This window comes from Oncorhynchus clarkii, chromosome 19, assembly GCF_045791955.1.
Source record: "Oncorhynchus clarkii lewisi isolate Uvic-CL-2024 chromosome 19, UVic_Ocla_1.0, whole genome shotgun sequence".
Classification (NCBI taxonomy): domain Eukaryota; kingdom Metazoa; phylum Chordata; class Actinopteri; order Salmoniformes; family Salmonidae; genus Oncorhynchus; species Oncorhynchus clarkii.
The window spans coordinates 46,336,862-46,346,879 of record NC_092165.1 but is presented as its reverse complement, the minus strand read 5'-3'; the positions used below and the strand labels follow the sequence as shown (position 1 = coordinate 46,346,879).

Here is a 10,018-nt window from a genome sequence, read left to right as displayed (position 1 = left end):
ACTTAACCAGCATGGCTACCACAGAATTCTTCAGCGACACGCCTTCCCATCTGGTTTGCGCTTAGTAGGACTATAATACATTTTTCAACAGCACAATGACCCAAAACACACCTCCAGGCTGTGTAAGGGCTATTTGACCAATAAGGAGAGTGATGGAGTGCTGCATCAGATGACCTGGCCTCCACAATCACCCGACTTCAAACCAATTGAGATGGTTTGGGATGAGTTGAACTGCAGAGTGAAGGAAAAGCAGTCAACAAGTGCTCAGCATATGTGGGAACTCCTTCAAGACTGTTGGAAAAGCATTCCTCATGAAGCTGGTTGAGAGAATGCCAAGATTGTGCAAAGCTGTCATCAAGGCAAAGGGTGGCAACTTTGAAGAAATATTTGAATTTGGTTAACACTTTTTTGGTTACTACATGATTCCAAGTGTTATTTCATAGTTTTGATGTCTTCACACTTATTCTACAGTGCAGAAAATAGTAAAAATAAAGAAAAACCCTTGAATGAGTAGGTGTGTCCAAACTTCTGACTGGTACTGTATATGTAAATGGATGAAAAGCACAGATGAAAGCTGTGTCCTTTGACTGACTCAAAAAAATCTGTAGACACGGTGGGTATATTCTTTGTACGACCCTAGTAACAATTCCTTATGGGACGGTGAGCCATATGGTCAGTGTTGACCGATGATTAGGCCACAGTGGGGTAGTGGAGGGGTAGTGTGGGGTGGTATGGACGACGATTCCCCTTATCTGACAGACCCTCCTCCTCATCTCGAGCTCTGCTGCCTCTCCTGCGTGGCAGACTGTTTAAGCAGCTGATATGCTTTTGTCGTCTCTGTTCAAAAAACACAAAATGCCCCATTTAAATATTGACTCAAGACCCAAGTTTCCAACTTTCAGAGGCTGTGTGTTTGATGAGACAACACACACCGATGGCTGGCTCTTTGGGTCTTCAGAGCAGGGCAGGCTAAACTGTGTATGTAAGTAGTGTACATGCGCAAGCCAAGAAGAGAAACAGTTTCCACGACACCACATTCACCCTCCACATTATCTCTGTATCAGGTTGGCAGGCACCCCTACTCAGAAGAGATTGGGTGATTTTCTTTAAATAAAACACTAACTACTTCCATATACAGTGGATTAGGTATCATATTTGACAACTACACAGTCTTCAAAATCAATAAAGAAGCTGAAAGGTTGTAAAATTTGTCCACCATGGTAAATCAACATAATAGCATGTAGTCGTTTTAATCCCAGTTTCAGGCTAGAAATGTCAAGAGTTGGCTAATGATCGAATACTTTGGACTCTGTGGGCAACAAATTAATGTTTGGCCTTACAGAAATGATTAAACAATGTAGCATTTATGTGACAAATACAGTGCATTCGGAAAGTATTAAGACAATATGACTTTTTCCACATTTTGTTACGTTACATCCTTATTCTAAAATGGATTCAATCGTTTTTATCTCTCCACATCAATCTACACACAATATCCCAAAATGACAGAAAAAAAAAAAACAAGTTGACATTTTTGCAAATGTATTAAAAATAAAAAAACTGAAATATCACATTTACATAACTATTCAGACCCTTTACTCAGTACTTTGTAGCAGCAGACCCAGGAAGACTTGAGGCTGCTTCAACAAGCTTGGCAACCTGTATTTGGGGAGTTTCTCCCATTCTTCTCTGCAGATCCTCTCAAGCTCTGTCAGGTTGGATGGGGAGCGTCGGTACACAGCCATTTTCAGGTCTCTCCAAAGATGTTTGATCAAGTTCAAGTCCGGGCATTCAGAGACTTGTCCCAAAGCCACTACTGTGGCTTTGTTGTCTTGGCTGTGTACTTTGGTCATTGTCCTGTTGGAAGGTGAACCTTTGCCCCAGTCTGACGTCCTGAGCGCTCTGGGGCAGGTTTTCATCAAGGACCGCTCTGTACTTTGCTCCATTCATCTTTCCCTTGATCCAGACTAGTCTCCCAGTCCCTGCTGTAGAAAAACATCCCTACAGCATGATGCTGCCACCACCATGCTTCACCGTAGGGAAGGTTTCTTCCAGACGGGACGTTTGGCATTAAGGTCAAATAGTTCAATCTCAAATTTCATCAGACCAGAGAATCTTGTTTCTCATAGTCAGAGTCCTTTAGGTGACTTTTGTCAAACTCCAAGCCGGCTGTCATGTGCCTTTTACTGAGTGGCTTCCGTCTGGCCACTCTACCATAAAGACCTGATTGATGGAGTGCTGCAGAGATGGTTGTCTTCTCCACAGAGGAACTCAAGAGCTCTGTCAGAGTGACAACACCTCCCTGACCAAAGCCCTTCTCCCCCAATTGTTCAGTTTGGTCGGGTGGCCAAACTTCTTCCATTTAAGGATGATGGAAGCTACGGTGTTCTTGGGGACCTTAAATGCTGGAGACATTTTTTGGTACCCTTCTCAGATCTGTGCCTCCGCAGATCTGTGCTCTCCGGACAATTCCTTTGACCTCATGGCTTGGTTTTTGCTCTGACATGCACTGTCAACGGTGGGACCTTATATAGACAGGTGTGTGCCTTTCCAAATCATGTCCAATCAATTGAATTTACCACAGTTGGACTCTAATCAAGTTGTAGAAACATCTCAAGGATGATCAATGGAAACAGGAGGCACCTGAGCTCAATATCGAGTCTCATAGCAAAAGTGTCTGAATACTTATGTAAATAAGGTATTTCAGTTTATTTTTAATACATTTGCAAAAAAAATCTAAAAACCTGTTTCAATTTGTCATTATGGGGTATTACGTGTAGATTGATGAGGATTTATTTATTTATTTAATCCATTCTAGAATAAGGCTGTAACGTAACAAAACGTGGAAAAAGTCGAGGGGTCTGAATACTTTCCGAAGGCACTGTACGTCTAAGTATCTGTCCATTGTAGTTGTTTTGTTTGTAGAAATAATAAATGCATGTCACTTTTAAGCATATACAGCCACACATTCTTAACTCATTACCTTCCGTTTGTGCTGACAGTGTGTGGTAACAGATAGACAACACTCACTGTTGAACAGCAGTGGCTCCAGCCATGAAACTGGACTGCAAATGTCTGTTTTCAAAAAATATTTTGCTTTTGATTAGTTATGATTTGAAACTGGACTGGTTCTGTGGGCTTGCGCCCTTGGAGATGCTCACAGATTAAATGCTCAGTATGAAATCTATGCTAGCCAAGTGTTTCTGAGATTCTGGTGTGAACTGGAACCCAGGCCGCTTTCAGCATGCCTTCACATCTCGCCTTTTCAAGTATGCTGCTGCATAGCATTGTTTAGAAGATAATGAGAACCAATGGCCAATCTCTAGCTACACCCCGGTGTCCTGACAATGAAACCGCTGCATTATATGGGTGTGAATTATCAATTTGGCCACGCCTCTACTCTGGCCAGCTAAAAACATGCACTGTTTCTTCAAGATAATTAGAGGAATTGCACAGCTCTACAGGTGGGACTTTGACCCCAGATTGACCTTGATCATCCTGCCACAGCCATCCATTTAAAAGAGCCCATTATCAGCGGCTGTGAGAGGAAAACCAACGCTACACAAGAACTCTGAATGCAGGGCTCAGCACTGCCTTTTTACCTCCAATAGGAATACTTTCCACAGGGCTCTCGTCCTGGCTGTCCTCTTCACCACTTTGTAGTCCTGTAAGAAAGGGAGCCCCACACAGAGCTCTGAGACAGGGGGAGGCTGGGACTCTGGGTTTCCCTTTGTCTGAATAGAGGGCCCTATGAAGACGGGCTGCCAGGGATTCAGAAAGAGGCCTACGTTAAAAGTGTTGTGATTCTTTGTCATATGAGGGAAGTTTCATTTCAGTATAGCGATTGCTCATACTTAACAGAAATGGCACCATTCTGACTTTTTTCTGTTTGTGATGTTGTGAAAACTAAACTTGCAATATCTGCAAATTGCTTCTGATTGAAATAGTTCTAGTCTAAAAACACAGGCATCATTGGACAGGGTCATACTTCCCTCATTAGTTTTAGTCTTGACTGGTTACACAGTTCACTATCATAATCTGGAGAATGATGCATTACTACTTGGACTAGCACATTAGCTACTGTACCAAGTGGCCAGCCAGACATGGTGAGAGAACAATAATGTCCTTGCATTCCTGCAGCGCTGTGGTCCTGAGCAGGTCTGACTGGTCGGACCTCCACAGCACTGTCATAGGGGAATGAGGGAAGGCCACAGGATGACGACTCACTCGCCACCTCCACCGAGGGGCACTCCTCACTGGAACGGGACAAAAGTGTCCTCAGCAGCACTTTGGCCTGCAACCATGGCAAATTAAAACCACATTCTAATTGCTTCCACATTGTGAAGGGAGAGTCCAATTGAACAACTATCAATTAAACAAGTAATCTACCAGGCCTGGCTGTGGTACAGAGCACTGCACACATCCTGACCGAGCACTGCATCTCTCTCTCCCTCTCCCATGAGATTAGACAAGCGCCTAAAGAATGCAATCATCCTCACATTAATGTGAAATACGTTAAGATATCTCCACTTGGCAGAGAGGATAGAGACAAACTGCTCTCTTCCTTCCTCTCCACTTATCTCCTGGGAGACGAGGATACTGTGTGATGACATACAGATTCCTTTCACCATATCAAACCAGCCATCATCATCTGAGAGATAGGCCCTCTCTTGTCTTCAAAGGCTGCCTCTCAGCTCAGATGGCTGTTCACAACTTTTAATGAGCACTAATATGAAGGGGAGGATCAGGAGGATTTTAGACACAGACAAACTTTAAGTACATGTACAATATTATAGGCAGGTCATTGGGAGACTGACAGTGTGTACAGGCTTTCATATCCTGAGAGGGGAACAAACACCAACTCCAATCTGATCTCCTCTTCAACACTGACAATCAAAAATGTCCTGATCACTATTCCTGATATTTCTCTTTTTAAATATAGTCAAATGTACCATGGAGCAGAGAGAGCTCTCACAAACCCAAACCACTGCATTTTAAATATCAATGAATGCAACTGTTGGTCCTTGAATACTCAAAGGGCCTCTTTGAGTGTGCATCCGAGCTGCATGCTCCCGTTTGTTACAGAGTGGTGAAGGCTGTGTGGCAAGACGTGAATAGAAATTCAGTTTGCTCTCGTGTATGAGAGTGAAGGAGAATAAGCTGCTGTGTGTGTTTGTGAGAGATAGGGAGAGAAAGAGAGAGAGAGAGACTATTTGCACATCATTACCACACTGTGCATATATATATACACACATAATATGACATTTGAAATGTCTTTATTATTTTGGAAATTTTGTAAGTCTAATGTTTACTGTTCATTTTTTATTTCACTTTTGTTTATTATATATTTCCCTTGCTTTGGCAATGTAAACATGTTTCCCATGCCAATAAATCCCTGAGAGTGAGAGCGAGCGAGAGAGAGAGCGAGAGAGAGAGACACACACTCAAGCTCTTCCTGGTGCACTTGGACATGATGATCAGGATGGCGGCACCTCCCTTCTCTTTGTCAGTTCATATTTTCAAGAGCCTCTACAGCCTCTCTCTGCCTCTCTGTCTTGCGTCAGGAAATTGAATACAAATAAGATAGTTGTTTTTCAAAACTGATTATATTACAAGAAATAAACTTATCCTTTGTTGGGAAGAACAGATATTTCCCACTCCATCAAATGTTAAGAGATTAATCTGTATAGACCTACACATTGATTTTGTTTGTGATACAGTTACATGTGTGTCTCAGTTAAATGAAAACCCTAAGCACACAAACAAAGAAAGTAACAGAGACGATTCAGGAAGGAAGATGAGATGCTCTTATCTCAAGATTTCAGCCTCTGTGGGCCTGGTGAATAGTCACTGTAATTTCATCGGCCGTTTAATTAGGCATACTCTGTTGCAAGGTCAATGAGTAGGGACTTTCAAAGACTCCCGCCTCGGTTGTGAAGAAGGTCTAATGCCTGCCTCATTCACACGGGCCTAGGCCTCAGCAATAGTTCAGCTAATAACAAATTAAAGGCCTGTGTTTTCAGGAGAATAAGCCACAGGATGAAAGAAGACTGGGCAGAGACTGTTATTTGCGATTAGTGCACGGGTCAGAGTTTCCCTTCGGTCAAGGTCACCCTGTGTAGTAATTTGATGAATGAGAATCACTATGATTCACACCCACAGAGACAAAGAGGCCCAAAGTGCTATCGCCTTCTTAACACCGATTGACCATACAATGGCTGCTATCTTTGAAAGACAACTATAACATACGAAAGCCCCTGATATCGTGTTGTCTGAGGTTTAACACTGTATGTGTCGGTAAAAATGTTTTAAGATATCCTTGTAATGCATGACGTGCTGCAGGGCTCTAAATGAACCTTTTCATTGGTGGCAATGGTGTCCTAACATTTAAAATGTAGGAGTACCAGAATTCTTTACTTTTATCGATTGAGATATGGCCTATATCACACACACACACACACATACTACTGTTCAAAAGTTTGGGGTCACTTAGAAATGTCCTTGTTTTTGAAAGAAAAGCAAACTTTTTGTCCATTAAGATAACATCAAATTGATCAGAAATACAGTGTAGACATTGTTAATGTTGTAAATGACTATTGTAGCTGGAAACAGCAGATTTTTTTCTGGAATATCTACATAGGCGTACAGAGGCCTATTATCAGCAACCATCACGCTTGTGTTCCAATGGTACGTTGTGTTAGCTAAAGGCTAATTGATCATTAGAAAACCCTTTTGCAATTATGTTAGCATAGCTAAAAACTGTTTTCTGATTAAAGAAGCAATAAAACTGGCCTTCTTTAGACTAGTTGAGTATCAGCATTTGTGGGTTTGATTACAGGCTCAAAATAGCCAGAAACAAATAACTTTGTTAAATAGTACCCGCAAAACACCAGTCTCAACGTCAACAGTGAAGAGGTGACTCCGGGATGCTGGTCTTCTAGGCAGAGTTCCTCTGTCCAGTGTCTGTGTTCTTTTGCCATTCTTAATTTTTATTGGCCAGTCTGAGATATGGCTTTTCCTTTGCAACTCTGCCTATAAGTCCAGCATCCCGGATTCGCCTCTCCACTGTAGACGTTGAGACGGGTGTTTTGCGAGTATGATTTAATGAAGCTGCCAGTTGAGGACTTGTGAGGCATCTGTTTCTCAAACTAGACACTCCAATATACTTGTCCTCATGCTCAGTTGTGCACCGGGGCCTCCCACTCTTTCTATTCTGGTTAGAGTCAGTTTGCGCTGTTCTGTGAAGGGCGTAGTACACAGCATTGCACCAGATCTTCAGTTTCTTGGCAATTTCTCGCATGGAATAGCCTTCATTGCTCAGAACAAGAATAGACTGACGAGTTTCAGAAGTTCTTTGTTTCTGGCCATTTAGAGCATGTAATCGATCTCACAAATGCTGATGCTGCAGACACTCAACTAGTCTAAAGAAGGACAGTTTTATTTCTTCTAACCAGGACAACAGTTTTCAGCTATGCTAACATAATTGCAAAAAGGTTTCTAATGGACTTTTAAAATTATAAACTTGTATTAGCTAACACAATGTGCCATTGGAACACAGGAGTGATGGTTGCTGATAATGGGCCTCTGTATGCCTATGTAGATATCCATAAAAATCTGAATATTAGGTTTCTACATTGTATAAAAACACTATTTTCCTATGTTTGTGACTGATGACATGCATGAGATCAGTCATTCATTCATTGCTAAGATCAATGATCTCCTGAAGAAGCTATCCCTTTTCCTTTCTTTCTGTGCCCCCAAATGTTCAGATATAGCATACTAGTAAAGTTACCAGGTTGTTAGCTAGCTAGCTAAGAGGTAACATGACTGTATAAAGTGTAAACAAATGACCCGCGAATAGTTTTAGAATGGCCCGCGACATGGTTTCTGAATGTAAAATAAGGACCACCAATCTGCCGTTGGAAGAAAGAAAAAGTTGCGCAGGTAATATGAGTCATCTCTTTTGAACTGTTTGGGCTAGTTTTCACTGTTGTAATGGTACAGCCACACAGAAGAGTCTTACCGCCAAGTGAAGAGAAAAAATACATGGATGGTGGTACTTCGATTTTTTCATTGTTGCACAGACAGTACTTTTAAAAACTCTAAATGCTTTGAGAATAAAGTTGTAACATTTCGTGAATAAAGTGGCGATATTTAGAGAATAAAGTCAACATTTTGAGAATGAAGTAAACATTTTGGAGAATAAAGTCACAGTTGAATGTCAAGACTAAAGTAGGGGATTTGGTTAAGTGCATCCTTCCCTGGCTCCCTGTTGCTGTGCACGCCACCGTTGAAATGCCTGAGTTAGATGGCCTGGTGAAACTACAGTGCCTTGCGAAAGTATTCGGCCCCCTTGAACTTTGCAACCTTTTGCCACATTTCAGGCTTCAAACATAAAGATATAAAACTGTATTTTTTTGTGAAGAATCAACAACAAGTGGGACACAATCATGAAGTGGAACGACATTTATTGGATATTTCAAACTTTTTTAACAAATCAAAAACTGAAAATTGGGTGTGCATGATTGTGTCCCACTTGTTGTTGATTCTTCACAAAAAAATACAGTTTTATATCTTTATGTTTGAAGCCTGAAATGTGGCAAAAGGTCGCAAAGTTCAAGGAGGCCGAATACTTTCGCAAGGCACTGTATATTTTATAATTGGCTTCAGTAACAAGTAAATCCTTGGTCTTTTACTACATAGTAACCATATTATTGGTATTATGGCCTTGAAGAGGTTGCGCAGCCGATTGGATATTTTCAGAAGGAGGTTTCGTAGTAACACAAGACACTATACAACAGATCTACAACCAAGTCAATCGATCCTCAAGGTGTGAAGCTTAGGCACGTACGACGCTGACGGCAGTACACGACCAAAGGTCCCAAGGCGATATGGCATATGGACACATGACAAAACGAAACCATATGGTATTGCAATAAATTGCTGCATAGATGCTTTAGCCATTATGTTATGTCAGTGGAAAACGTGTTACTAAAGCCATAGGTTTTACCAGGTCATCTAAGGCCTTTTTACAGTTTACAGTACACAGCAACATGGAGCCAGGTAGCTATGCAATTAACCAGATTCCCTACCTTAATCTGGAAATATAATTGCGACTTAATTCTCAAAATGTTTACTTTATTCTCAATATTTTTACTTCATTCTCTAAATAAAATGTCATTTTAATTTGTTAAGTTAAATTGACTTTATTCTCAAAATATTGCCACATATTGCAATTGAATTTAGACTTTATCCTAAAAAAGTCATTGTAACTTTATTCTCAAAGTTTCAACTTTATCCTTGTATTTAAAGTTTTCAAAGTACTATATGTGCAAAAAACCTAAACTGGTACCAAGACTTATCCCTTTTTTTTTCATTACCTGGCCCTAATAAAATTCCGTACAACCATGATGTTAACGAATATGCGCTCGCTTTTGTCTTTAGGGCACTGGTGCTCCCAAATTGGTAGCACTTTAGAGCACTATGTGCTTGCAGTGCATGAAGACTGCTACAGTAACAAGCCAGAAGTGGAAAAAACCTGGGATTCAAACCCCTGGAGTCTGTACTGTATGTAAAAGAAACTGTACTAGTGTATTGTGAGATGCATACCTTGGTGTTATATGAGGCATTGTGCGGCAGTAGCAGTGGAGTGAACAGCTGGACGAGGCGCTCGGTGGTGAGGAAATGGTGGTCCTTCAGCAGAAGGGTGTGCTTGAACCAGTGATCCCACAGAGGAGCAGCGTCAGGTTGGAGACAGGAGCTGCAGCGTGGAGGACAGGGGTGGAGACACACAGCATCGTGAGGAACACAGGCCTGTTGTCTCAATGGATATGTAACATAGTAAGATACAACATAAACATCTTTCCTTACAGTGAGATAATGTACTTATACTGTCTTATCTATATACTGTAAACACTTCACAAACATAAACCATCATGTTCTTCATGTTTTTTGCTCATTCATGCATGTATGGTGAAAAACCTTGTAGATGGAAAGAAAAACATGGTACACACAAATA

The 10,018-nt window shown here is 41.2% G+C and overlaps 1 pseudogene; it reads right to left on the bottom strand.

Moving 5' to 3' along the window:
• Positions 1–769: 769 nt before the first annotated feature.
• Positions 770–10,018, bottom strand: part of LOC139374505 (centrosomal protein kizuna-like) — a 38,533-nt pseudogene continuing 29,284 nt past the window's right edge.